The following is a 12,701-nucleotide window of genomic DNA, read 5'->3' on the forward strand; positions in this document are numbered from 1 at the left end:
TTGTTAACGACTTGTTGCTGGGTTTTTTGGATGCCCCTTTCTGCCAGCATAAGGGATATGTTCTTGTAGACGATAGCATCCTTAACTGTTCCAGTCACCTGCCTTCTTATTTCTTCCTCTCCCCGAATATTAAGCAGCTCTTTGATCTCTGTGTCTGACCAGATATGGCTAGCCATGTTGCTGTGCTGGAGCTTCTGCTGCTGTATATTGTCTGTTTGTTTGGAAGCTGCTGCAATAAAAATATCTGTATGTACCCAGCGCGACTTCAGAGTGTTTTGTTTGCTGCCTCAATGCCTGCATGTGCCCAGCGTGTCTCCAAGGGATGACATCATCTTCCAGTGCCCCAGAAGCACCAATCAGCGTCTCAGAGCGTTACTTGGGTCTGAAAACACGTGTAATGACCGTTTCCACTGCACCGCTATCCGTGTCATTACCGTGTTCTACCCAGGTAAATAGCCGGGTTGGATTCCCGGGTCACTCAACCCGTGTTGACCCGTTTCCACCTACTAAAAATCCGTGTCGATGCGCGCCCCCGTGCAAAAACACGGGTAAAAACAGCTAGTGGAAAAGGGGTATAAATGTCTTGAGCAATACACTCATACATTGTTCAAGGCAGTCAGTGGTCTGGCCAAAACTTTAACAAATATAGTGCAAATAAATGAAATTTAATAATATGGTTGAAAATGTCTTAAGGTGGCCTATGTTTAGAACTGGTGATGTTGGGCATGCAAAACAATTGGATCAGACTTAACATTTATGTAGCTGGTTCCAGCAAAAAAACAAACAAACAAAAAAAAATTGGTTGCTTTGGCCAACATCACATCTGAAAATTAAATAAAATAACTAACGTTACCCCCATGTGCTTGCTGTTGGTGATTATTACAAGGATGACTGTTTATTTGTAACACATTTTTTTGGGCTGTGCACAAACAGTGGGGCAGATGTATTAACCTGGAGAAGGCATAAGGAAGTGATAAACCAGTGATATGTGCAAGGTGATAAAGGCACCAGCCAAACAGCTCCAATATGTAAATTAACAGTTAGGATCTGTTTGGCTGGTGCGCCTTTATCACCTTGCACATATCACTGGTTTATCACTTCCTTATGCCTTCTCCAGGTTAATACATCTACCCCACTGTTTTTTAACGTTTTTACAATTAATTGTTATGTTTATTTACCAGACAGCTGAGGGGATTGTGGTTCCTCGCTTTGTGGACTGGCCAAAATGGCTTGTGGTGGAAGGGGCGACACTGTAGAGATGCGCCGTTGTGGTGGTGAGGATGCTGCTGGAGATTCAGCCTCAAGCCGGCGTCTCTTGGTACCCATCTTATGGAGACTATCCGAGCCCTGTGATGGTCGTCTTAGTGGAGGGGTGTTTGATGAAGAAGGACCTATGTGATAAGATAGACATTAACATTCTGCTTTTCTATGTGTTTTCAGAATATGTGTATACACTAAATTCTTACCTGCATCGCCAGCATCTGCATCTCTTGGCAGTGTGGGTTGTGGCCTGGCTGTGCTGCGTCTCTTTCGTACTGTAGAAATATGAAGATTGTCCTTATGAACATTCTATTATGTTTATATGTTTAATGCAAAATGCTTATTGTGATGTAAACATATGAGGAACCTGATGAGAAGTAAACAAAACTATGCTTATGCTTTTCTGCCTGACTTCATTGGGTGTGTATACTTAAATTATGAAACAATTACACCAACCAATCCATACACAAAGGTGCAGAATTCACAATATTATACTACTTAAAAAACCCAACCGTGGTAGCTTAACACAACCACAATATTGCTCTGTATTTCACATTTGTTTGCTGCTAACAACCAAACAGTACCCCCAAATATATGCGCAAAATTGTAAGCATCAAATTAAAATATGCATGAAAAATCACATCAACCACACAAAGGACAACCCAGAACAACACACAATAACCACAAGTCCATTTAAAAAATACAAAAAAAAAATATTATGCAAAACACATGACTCACACTTCATTTAAAGACACCAACAACAATTTACTTTTTTATAAAAAAAACAGAAAAAGCCCAAGGTCACCTGCTAAATTGACAATACAAAGGATAAAAACATAACTATTTGTGATTAAAACTACATCACCAACACATTAGAAGAATGAACCAACTTACAATCACAATTAGCTAGAAGACATTTCAGACAACTAAGGACAAAGCACAGATGTTTTAATTATAAATAAACAAAAATGTTAACTCACCATCCTGCCTTGGGCGATCCGAATCCCGGACATGAGTCGCACCAACCACTTCTGGCGGAATAAGAGTACGCACAGGCTCCTCCCAATCCCTATATGACGCTCGGAAGGGGTGGCCACCACCTGTTTGGCGTGCTGATTTAGCCTCCTTAGACATCTTAGCCTTGACACGGCGCTTGATGTCGTAGAATCGCTTACGTCACGTGTCCTCGGTCCTCCTCACCACACCCTCACTATTAACTGCCGCAACGACCTTCCCCCACAGAACACTCTTCATGCGGGAAGAAACCTTTGCAGCATCATGGCCAAACAGCTGTCGATGATGCCTCATCAGCTCCCGCACCAATGCCATATTCTCTGCGTAGCTGAATTTGACATTGCGGCCCGTCTTTGTAGTGGTGCGTGGCTGCGGAGCCACAGCACCATCACTGTCACTATCACTCGAGGCCGCAGCAGCAACCTCCCCCTCCACCTCACTAACCTCCTCCACCTCACTCACCTCCTCCCTCTCACTCACCTCCTCCGCCTCACTCACCTCCTTCCTCTCACTCACCTCCTCCACCACACTCACCTCTGACTGGGACATATTCAGGACAAACAACAAATAACACTGAGAAAAAAAAACAGTAAACACACTCCTCCACTACCACTACACACCACACACACCAAACATACACACACACACACACACACACACACACACACACACACACACACACACACACACACACACACACACACACACACTCACTCACAAACAATGACAATAGACGTTAAAAAAAAAACAAAGACAAAAAACTAGACAGACTTTTAAATAACTACACAAGTATGACAAGACTACTTACACACACAGTACAGCACTCAACAATCGCAAAGAACCTCCTTATAACCGCCCATAACTCCTATCAACTCACCAACTCCAAACACACCTTCCTTTCACCTCTCCACTAGCTAAACCCACGAGGTGCGGACGGTTTGGGGGGGTTTTATAGTAATGAGCACAGACACTCCTCCATCACGAATCAAACCAATCATGGACGAGGGACAAAAACGAAACTTAGGAAAAAAACGCGTCCGGGAACGGAAAAACACTGCCGTAACTGAAAAATGGCGCATTCATAAAAAAAACAGACAACACGGCCGCAAAAACACAAAATCGGCCGCATTCTACCTTGGAAAAACACGAATAACATCGACATCGAAAAATGGAAATAATCAAAACACGACAGCATAGTAAATGAGGCGTAGTAAATTCAAAAAGTTGCAAATTCACACATTCGATGTCATTCGTGTGTTTAAACTTTAATCTCATTCTGAAAAATACGAATTTTAGTAAATATACCCCCTTGTCTCCCCAGACTAACAGCACACAAAGGGAATGCAACCGCATCCCAGCCACAAGACAAAATAAATGGTAACATTTCAGAAGAAGCTCAGTGTCCTGGCGTTTTCCAGGCATGTGTGCAGGTGAGATCCACAAGCTGCACAGTTGTCTTCAATGCGTACATTGTACTGACGAGACAGTGGGAGAAATAATCTCTCTCTATGAAACGCCCCACAACACAGGTGCCAGGAGATCGTGACCCTGCTGACGTCTGCATTCCAGCCCAGTCAATAGAACATTTTCTGGGTAACAGACTGAATATTTATGAATAAAACAAGTTCTATTGAGTTATCTGTTAACAGTCTTTGCACACAGGTTTGTTCATTAGCCAGCCAGCCAGCTGTCAGCGTAATGTATGAATGTCTCAGCTAGGTAATCATTGCTTTTATACATTCCTCATGTCAGCACTTTGATACATCCTTATTGTCTATGGAGGTCATTCTGACCCGATCGCTCGCTGCAGTTTCAGCGCATGGCAGCCGTCATTGCCTAGCGATCGCCTCTGAGACAGAGGCGGTCGCTGGGCAGGAGGGGGCACGGTCCGGCCAACGCAGGCGTGGCACATGAGTTCCAGGCATGGCACATGGCGTAGCACATGAGTTCCAACCATTGTGGAGCTATTTCTATAACATGGTCACATAGACCAGGACCAGATAGAAGCCAACTAATCTGCAAGTTTGTTGTTGAACCCTAGGAGGAAACTGGAGATCCAAGAAGAAAATCATGAGAACACGGGGAGAACGATCATCCAGATAGAGCCCAGGTTAGCATCAACCAAGGCCAGTACTGCGAGGCAGCATCGTGCTCACCACTATGCCAGCTGACTACTGACACCAGGACTAGAGCAGACTCTACTAGTAATACATTCATTATTCCTTTGTATGCTGTCTGTCTATGGTTGATAGCCTTCACCAACCAAGTTGTACTTGTTATAAGAATTACATGCTAGAACATGGGAAGGAGCTCTTAAAACGTGCATTATAGGCTGTAATCCTCCAAATAGGAGGTAGAGGATATTTTAGTTGCATGGTAATAACCACCAAAACATGGGACAAACCATTTGCGGATGTTTATCCCTTGCAGAAGGTTCAGGAGTCTTCTGCAAGTTGCAACAGATCTCAAAATTCATTTAGTCAGTAGAGGCCTTGTGTCAGGATGCAGGTCTTCCGCCATAGGGATTCCTAACTGAAACTGTGCTTCACAGCAATGCACATGCCACAGTGTGTCCTATGAAACTCTCACCATGGACTGGCCCAGCTGCTTCACCAGGTGTTTTGAGCGCATGCAGCTGTGCAAAGACTCTCCTGACGAATATTTAGAAAAAATTTAATGTTCACTTTGTTTGTAAAAATAATACTTTTTGTGCATCCGGAAACTTTTTACACACCCCTTGTAGATTGATAACGATGATGGCCATCAAACCAAGCATGAGGAATGAGGCAGTCTGGACACATTGGCTGTCCCATGCGAACATTCAAAGTTGGATGCATCTGTGCAGCTACACTGCCCCCAGCCCTCTGCTTGTGAGAGTAGCCACCATAACTCATATCAGCATTTTTACTAGCCCCATCTTTGGTGCAGGAGATCTGCCTGGATGTGACGGATCTCTGCATACGCTCACCTCGGAGTGGGATTCCACCCTGTGTACATGGCCATGGCAAATTTAGTCTACGTGTGGTCCATAAAGTGTGTGAACATCCACTGAGTGGAACATTGCCAACCAGAAACGCCAGCTGCAAGTGAAAGCAATTGAGATGGAAATGAATGGCTTGCAGGTACATTAATGTGAACCCACAACTGCACTGTGTACCTCGGTGATAACCATTGGACGCATGCATAGTGCAACTCAAGCAATGTGCAGTACAAATGCATGGGACAACTGTGCCAGCATAGGCATAGCGCCTACCCCTGGCTCAGGCCCAGTGTAACTGGTATCCAGATGGAAGATAGACAGTAAACAGAAAGACAGTCAATAGATCATTACCAGATGGTCGATCTGGTCAAAATGTCGATAGGGTCAAAAGGTGGACAGTTAAATTGACATAATGGAGATAGGTTGACATGGCTACGGGAGGGGGGGATAGGGTTAAGCACTAGGGGGAGGGTTAGGTTTAAAAAAATAAAATAAAAAATCCATGTCGACCATTTAACTTGAGACCTTATGACTCTGTCGACTTATTGACTGTTAACCATATGGTATCAAAAGGTATGGGGCTGTACCGGAGCGCGCACAACCAAAAGGGGGATGCAGTCATGGCTCACAGATGCATGGTTTCGTGGCACGCCCCTTTGTTTCTGTATGTCGGGCGGCTGAGCAGAGCGCTGGGAGGCAAAAGCTACTCAACCCACCTTGTTTCCAGGTGCTGGGCAGCCGAGCCAAGAAGGTTGCGATGATTGGCCAGTCCGAGTCTCTGTATGGCCGGCCCGGCCATCAGGCCATTGGCCCCTCTGGCATTTGCCAGGAGTTCCAGATGGGCAGTCCGGCCCTGGTTGTCGACCTGTTGACTATCTTGACACTAATGATCATTTATTCCACACCCATGTAATTATGTTTTGATAAGCTGGTATTAAAGCAGTGTACGTTCCTTTTAATCAACATCACAAAGATTTTCAATAAAATCTACAAGGATTTGCAATTAAAGTTTTGATTCCTCAGTGGAGATCAGTTACATTTTGCAACTGCCAGTAATGTTTCCTGTAAACACTGATTACAGCTGTCTCATCCTCGTTATAATCTGTTTTCTTAGTGATATTCAAAATATTGCCTCATATCTCTTGTTTATGCTAAAAATTAAGTTATAGTACAAACTGGATTTAATTTACAGTAACTTTAACTTCTCTCTATTACAATCTCTGATTGTTAGAGATGGACCATGGGCAGAAATAGCTATCATTAGGTTATGCGATGCACTTTACATCCATTCTGCTAGGTTTTTTAATAGATGATTCAAACCAGATGTTCCAGTTTATTGGATTAATGTAGCATCTTATCCAGAAAGTAGTGGGCTGTGACTTTTCACAACAGGCCAGAAAACACATTAAAGTAAGTTCCTGTTCAACTGTTTTTGTTAGTTGTTGAATATCCCTTGGTAATTCTAAATATGAAGGGAGACTGGGAGAGGTCCTAAACCATTGTCTCACAATACACATCTAAGCGGAAATTATGGCTCATTAACTGAAATCCTCTGCAGGTGTAGAATTAAAGGCTTCTTTGTTAATATAACATATTCTCACTGAACAACACATCCATGCAGTATGGTTGGCTCTACATTACATCATTTTGCAGGAAAAAGAGTAAGGAAACAATAAAATTTTTTTTTTTTAATTACAATAATAAAATGTAATTTTAATGTATTCCTTTGATAAAATTAAACAGTTAATTACTATCCTTATCATTTTGTTGTCATATTTCACTTATCTTTATTTTTATTAATTTTCATGATACAGTGGTGTAGAGATCGACACACAAGCCGATCAGGCTACTCAGGCTAAAGACCAGCAAGCTGGGTGGCCAAAACAGAAATTTGCACCAGGGTCAAACAAGACAAGGTTATAGGCCCTACACACTGGGCGATAATTCTCAAAGATATGAACGATCTCGTTTAATTAATGAACAAGATACCGTTCATATCTTTCAGTGTGGAGGCAGCAGCGATGAACGATGCGTGGCCCCGCGCTCATTCATCGCTGGTGCCCCGTCGGCTGTGCATGCAGGCCAATATGGATGATCTCATCCATATTTGCCTGCACTTCTATGGAGCCGTGTGACGGGGGGAGTGAAGAAACTTCACTAACCCCGTTAGCTCCCCCCCGCCGCCGGGTCGCTCGTTGACCGTATCCGCCGTCGGGCAACTCGGTGGCGGATCGTTAAATGTGCAGGGCCCTTTAGTGCTATAAAGATTGATCTCCAATAAATGACCACTTACAACTGGCTGAATATCTGTTTACACTCTTTTAGGGCAATACAAGTACAGAGGATTTAAGACCTTTAAAATAGGTTTAAGAGGTCTTCACAAGTGCGTAGCTACCATAGGTGCAGACAATGCAGCTGCTATGGGGCCCAGAGTTGAGAGGGGCCCCTTTTATCTGTGAAAGTTACATATGTTATATACATATTTTGTCTTTCGGTGGTACATAGGGGCACTTACAAATATTTGCCTTGGAGCCTGCAATCTTTCTATTTTGCGCAACTTGACCTGTTCATTGTAATGTGGCATAAAATGAACTGGAGGGGAATTATAATGTTGCATAACATGAACTGGGTCCCTGAAATGTGGCACAATATGAAGTGAAGGCACTGTATTGTGGCATAATATGAGCTGGGGACACTGTATGTCATAATGTGAATTGATACTGTGTGGCAAAATGTGTACGGGCAGCTCTATATAAATGTGAATTAGAGCACTACTATGGTTCAGAAAATAAATTAAATCACTGCTATGGGGCATAATATAAACCAAGGCACTACTATGGTCCAGAAAATGAACTAGGGCATAAAATTAGCAACTGCTGTGGAGAGGTGTCTCTCTAGAAGCATTTGGGTAGGGGCCCCTTCAAAATGTTGCTATGGGGCCCGCAAAGTTCTGGCTACGCCCCTGGGTCTTCACCATAGCAAGCCGCCTTTCCAATAAATCTGTACTTGGTTATCCTAACTGTAATTCCCCCTCGTCTTCAACTCCAGGAACTAAAGGCTTATCACCGCAAGGTATTGCCTAGGTTTAATAATGGAAAGAAAACTACACAGATGGGATGCGGTCAGGATCCAGGCGTTCGGAATTCCGTCAGAATATGTATTTATTATTTATTTATTAGCAGTATATAGCGCAGCATATTCCGTTGCGCTTTACAATTAGAACAACAGTAATAGAACAAAACTGGGTAAAAACAGACAGACATAGAGGTAGGAAGGCCCTGCTCGCAAGCTTACAATCTATAGGGAAATAGGCATAGATACACAAGGATAGATGCTACCTATTGCATAATGGTCCACCAGATTGCTAGGTTCTTAATGGGTTGTATGATGATACCCCACAAAGTTGGCCAAGTGTCAGGAGGGTGTGAGACTAAAGAAAGACAAGATATGTGATGTTATGAATACTCTACAGAGGATGTAATTAGATAGGGAAGCACTGAAGGTTATGTGGGTGGGTCTGGAATTTGATAGGCTTGTCTGAAGAGGTGAGTTTTCAGGGAACATTTAAAGGTTTGGAGACTAGAGGCGAGTCTTACTGTGCGTGGGAGGGCATTCCACAGAGTGGGTGAAGCCCGGATAAACTCCTGTAATTTTGAGTGTGAACAAGTAATGCGTGTGGATGAGAGACGTAGATCTTGTGCAGAGCGGAGAGGTCGGGTAGGGAGATATTTTGAGATGAGTGAAGAGATGTATGTTGGTGCAGTTTGGTTAATAGCCTTGTATGTGAGTAAAAGTATTTTATATTCAATACGGTAGAATACCGGTAACCAATGGAGGGACTGACAGAGCGGATCTGCAGACGATGAACGTCTGGCAAGGAAGATTAGCCTCGCAGCTGCATTCAAAATGGATTGTAGTGGTGAGAGCCTATGTTTGGGAAGACCGGTCAGGAGACTATTACAATAATCAATGCGGGAGATAATGAGAGCATGAATTAGAGTTTTTGCTGTGCCTTGTGTAAGAAAGAAATGGTCGTATTTTGGATATGTTTCTTAGATGTATGTAACATGATCTTGAGACAGATTGAATGTGGGTAACAAAGGACAGTTCAGAGTCAAGAATGACACCTAGGCAGCGAGCTTGTGGGGTAGGGGTGATTGCCGAGTTCTCAACAGTGATAGAGATATCAGGTTGGAAACTACTATTGGCCGGTGGAAATATAATTAATTCTGTTTTGGAAATATTAAGTTTGAGGTGGCGAGATGTCATCCAAGATGAAATGGCAGAAAGGCATTCAGTGACACGGCCCAATACAGATGGTGAAAAATCAGGGGAGGAAAGGTAGATTTGAGTATCATCCGCATACAGATGGTACTGAAATCCGAAAGAGTTGATTAGTTTTCCAAGAGATGTGGTATAGATAGAGAAAAGCAGAGGACCTAGGACTGAGCCTTGCGGTACTCCAACTGAGAGAGGTAGCGAAGGAGAGGTGGAATCAGAGAAACGAACACTGAAGGAGCGATTAGATAGGTAGGATGAGAACCAAGAAAGGGCTGTGTCCTGAATACCTAGGGATTGTAGTGTTTGTATGAGAAGAAAGTGGTCAACAGTGTCAAAAGCAGCAGAGAGATCAAGGAGAATAAGTAGAGAGTAATGTCCTTTAGATTTAGCAGTGACCAAATCATTCACTACCTTAGTCAGTGCTGTCTCTGTGGAGTGTTGGGCACGAAATCCTGACTGAAGTGGGTCCAGTAGGCTGTGTGAGTTAAGAAAGTGTGTGAGGCGAGTGTAGGCAAGTCTCTCAAGTAGCTTGGAGGGGCATGGGAGCTGAGAGATGGGACGGTAGTTAGAGAGAGAGTTCGGGTCAGAGTTTGAATGATGCCGGAATCCCAACACTGCTCTGAATACCGACGCCGGGATACCAACATAGATCAAAATGCTGGCATCGGTATCCCGAACAAAGGACTGCCGGGACTCTAAAGAGGTGAAGTGGAGGTTAGGTTTAGGCTGCGAGGGTAGGCTTTGGTTTAGGCTGCTAGAAGGGTGGGGTTATGCACCACCGGGGAGGGTCAGTATTAGGCTGGGGGGGGATGTTAGGGTAATTAATTTCGATCAACGGGATTCCGCTGTCTGCATTTTGACAGCTGGCATCCCAAGCGCCGGTATATCGCATATATTCCACACAGACATACCATGTAACTAGGTGGCATTGCCAAACCTTTTTATATGTGCTTACAAACGACAGAACTGGTAGCAGACAGTAGGTAGATTGTAATGTATAGTATCCAGTGGCAGGGTAACTACAGACACATATATGATAGAGATGTGCAGCAGGCATTTTTCGTATTTTGTGTTTTGGTTTTGGATTCGGGTCCGCGGTCGTGTTTTGGATTCGGACGCGTTTTGGCAAAACCACCCTTTCAGGTTTTGGATTCGGATGTGTTTTGGATTTGGGTGATTTTTAAAAAAACCACAAAAACAGCTAAAATCATAGAATTTGGGAGTAATTTTGATCCTATAGTATTATTAACCTCAATGACAATAATTTCCACTCATTTCCAGTCTATTCTGAACACCTCACACCTCACAATATTATTTTTAGTCCTAAAATTTGCACCGAGGTCGCTGGATGACTAAGCTAAGCGACCCAAGTGGGCGACACAAACACCTGGCCCATCTAGAAGTGGCACTGCAGTGTCAGCAGGGCCGGATCAGGGGCTTTTTGCGCCCCGGGCGGCAATGTGGGGGCGTGGCTTCATACAGGGGGCGTGGTCAGTAACGCCCCCTGTACTGTAGTAGCGCAGCTGAAAGGATGTGCGGTGCGCGATGACATAATCGCGCACCGCACAGCAAAGGTCCTCTCCACGAAGGAAAACTAGACGCTAAGCGTCTAGTTCCCTTCGTGGAGAGGACCTTTGCTGTGCGGTGCGGATGACGTCAACGCGCACCGCACATCATTACAGTAAAGGTCCTCCCCACGAAGGGAAACTAGACGCGTAGCATCTAGTTTCCCTTCACAGCGGGCAGCCGACGAAGGGAAACTAGACGCGTAGCATCTAGTTTCCCTTCACAGCGGGCAGCGGGGGGCACAGCAGCAGCGGATCTTGCCATGGTGCGGCGCCCTCCGGAAGGCGGCGCCCCGGGCAAAAGTCCTGCTTGCCCGTGGCAAGATCCGCTACTGAGTGTCAGACAGGATGGCACTTAAAAAAATAGTCCCCAAACAAAGAAAGAAAGAGGTGCACCAAGGTAGCTGGATGGCTAAACTAAGGGACACAAACACCTCAATATCACAGGAATTATTCGTTCTAATCAATGGTAGATCACTGGAAGAAAATGACAAAATCACAAGCCAGTATCACGGGAATTATATAAAATGGGAATTATATCAAATTATATCAAATGGCAGTACCACTGGACATATATGGAAGTGTCAGACAGGATGGCACTTTTAAAAAAATAGTCCCCAAACATCACATGATGCAAAGAAAAGAGAAAAAGAGGTGCACTGACACTGAGCACTGACCAGTGATTCTGAGCACTGATGATACTACTGAGCAGTGATACTGAACACTGATGATACTACTGAGCAGTGATACTGAGCACTGATGATACTACTGAGAACTGACACTGAGCAGCACGATGCAGCACAAGACACTGAGCACTGACCAGTGATACTGAGCACTGATGATACTACTGAGCAGTGATACTGAGCATTGATGATACTACTGAGCAGTGATACTGAGAACTGACACTGAGCAGCACAAGACACTGAGCACTGACTAGTGATACAGAGCACTCATGATACTACTGAGCAGTGATACTGAGAACTGACACTGAGCAGCATGATGCAGCACAAGACACTGAACACTGACCAGTGATACTGAGCACTGATGATACTACTGAGCAGTGATACTGAGCACTGGTGATACTACTGAGCAGTGATACTGAGAACTGACACGAGCAGCACGAGACACTGAGCACTGACCAGTGATACTGAGCACTGATGATACTACTGAGCAGTGATACTGAGCACTGATGATACTACTGAGCAGTGATACTGAGAACTGACACTGAGCAGCACAAGACACTGAGCACTGACCAGTGATACTGAGCACTGATGATACTACTGAGCAGTGATACTGAGAACTGACACTGAGCAGCACAAGACACTGAGCACTGACCAGTGATACTGAGCACTGATGATACTACTGAGCAGTGATACTGAGCACTGATGATACTACTGAGCAGTGATACTGAGAACTGACGCTGAGCAGCACAAGACACTGAGCACTGACCAGTGATACTGAGCACTGATGATACTACTGAGCAGTGATACTGAGAACTGACACTGAGCAGCACGATGCAGCACAAGACACTGAGCACTGACCAGTGATACTGAGCACTGATGATACTACTGAGCAGTGATACTGAGAACTGACACTGAGCA

The 12,701-nt window shown here is 44.3% G+C and overlaps 1 long non-coding RNA gene across 1 annotated transcript; it reads right to left on the reverse strand.

Annotated features, from left to right (window-relative positions):
* Positions 1–1,184: 1,184 nt before the first annotated feature.
* On the reverse strand, positions 1,185–2,324 carry LOC134928839 (uncharacterized). Its single transcript, XR_010178051.1, has 3 exons — positions 2,241–2,324; positions 1,467–1,535; positions 1,185–1,391 (listed from the first exon to the last, which is right to left on the reverse strand). It is a non-coding gene; the product is annotated as an uncharacterized LOC134928839 (long non-coding RNA).
* Between the last annotated feature and the right edge of the window lie 10,377 nt (positions 2,325–12,701).

This window comes from Pseudophryne corroboree, chromosome 5 (genome assembly GCF_028390025.1).
Source record: "Pseudophryne corroboree isolate aPseCor3 chromosome 5, aPseCor3.hap2, whole genome shotgun sequence".
Classification (NCBI taxonomy): Eukaryota; Metazoa; Chordata; class Amphibia; order Anura; family Myobatrachidae; genus Pseudophryne; species Pseudophryne corroboree.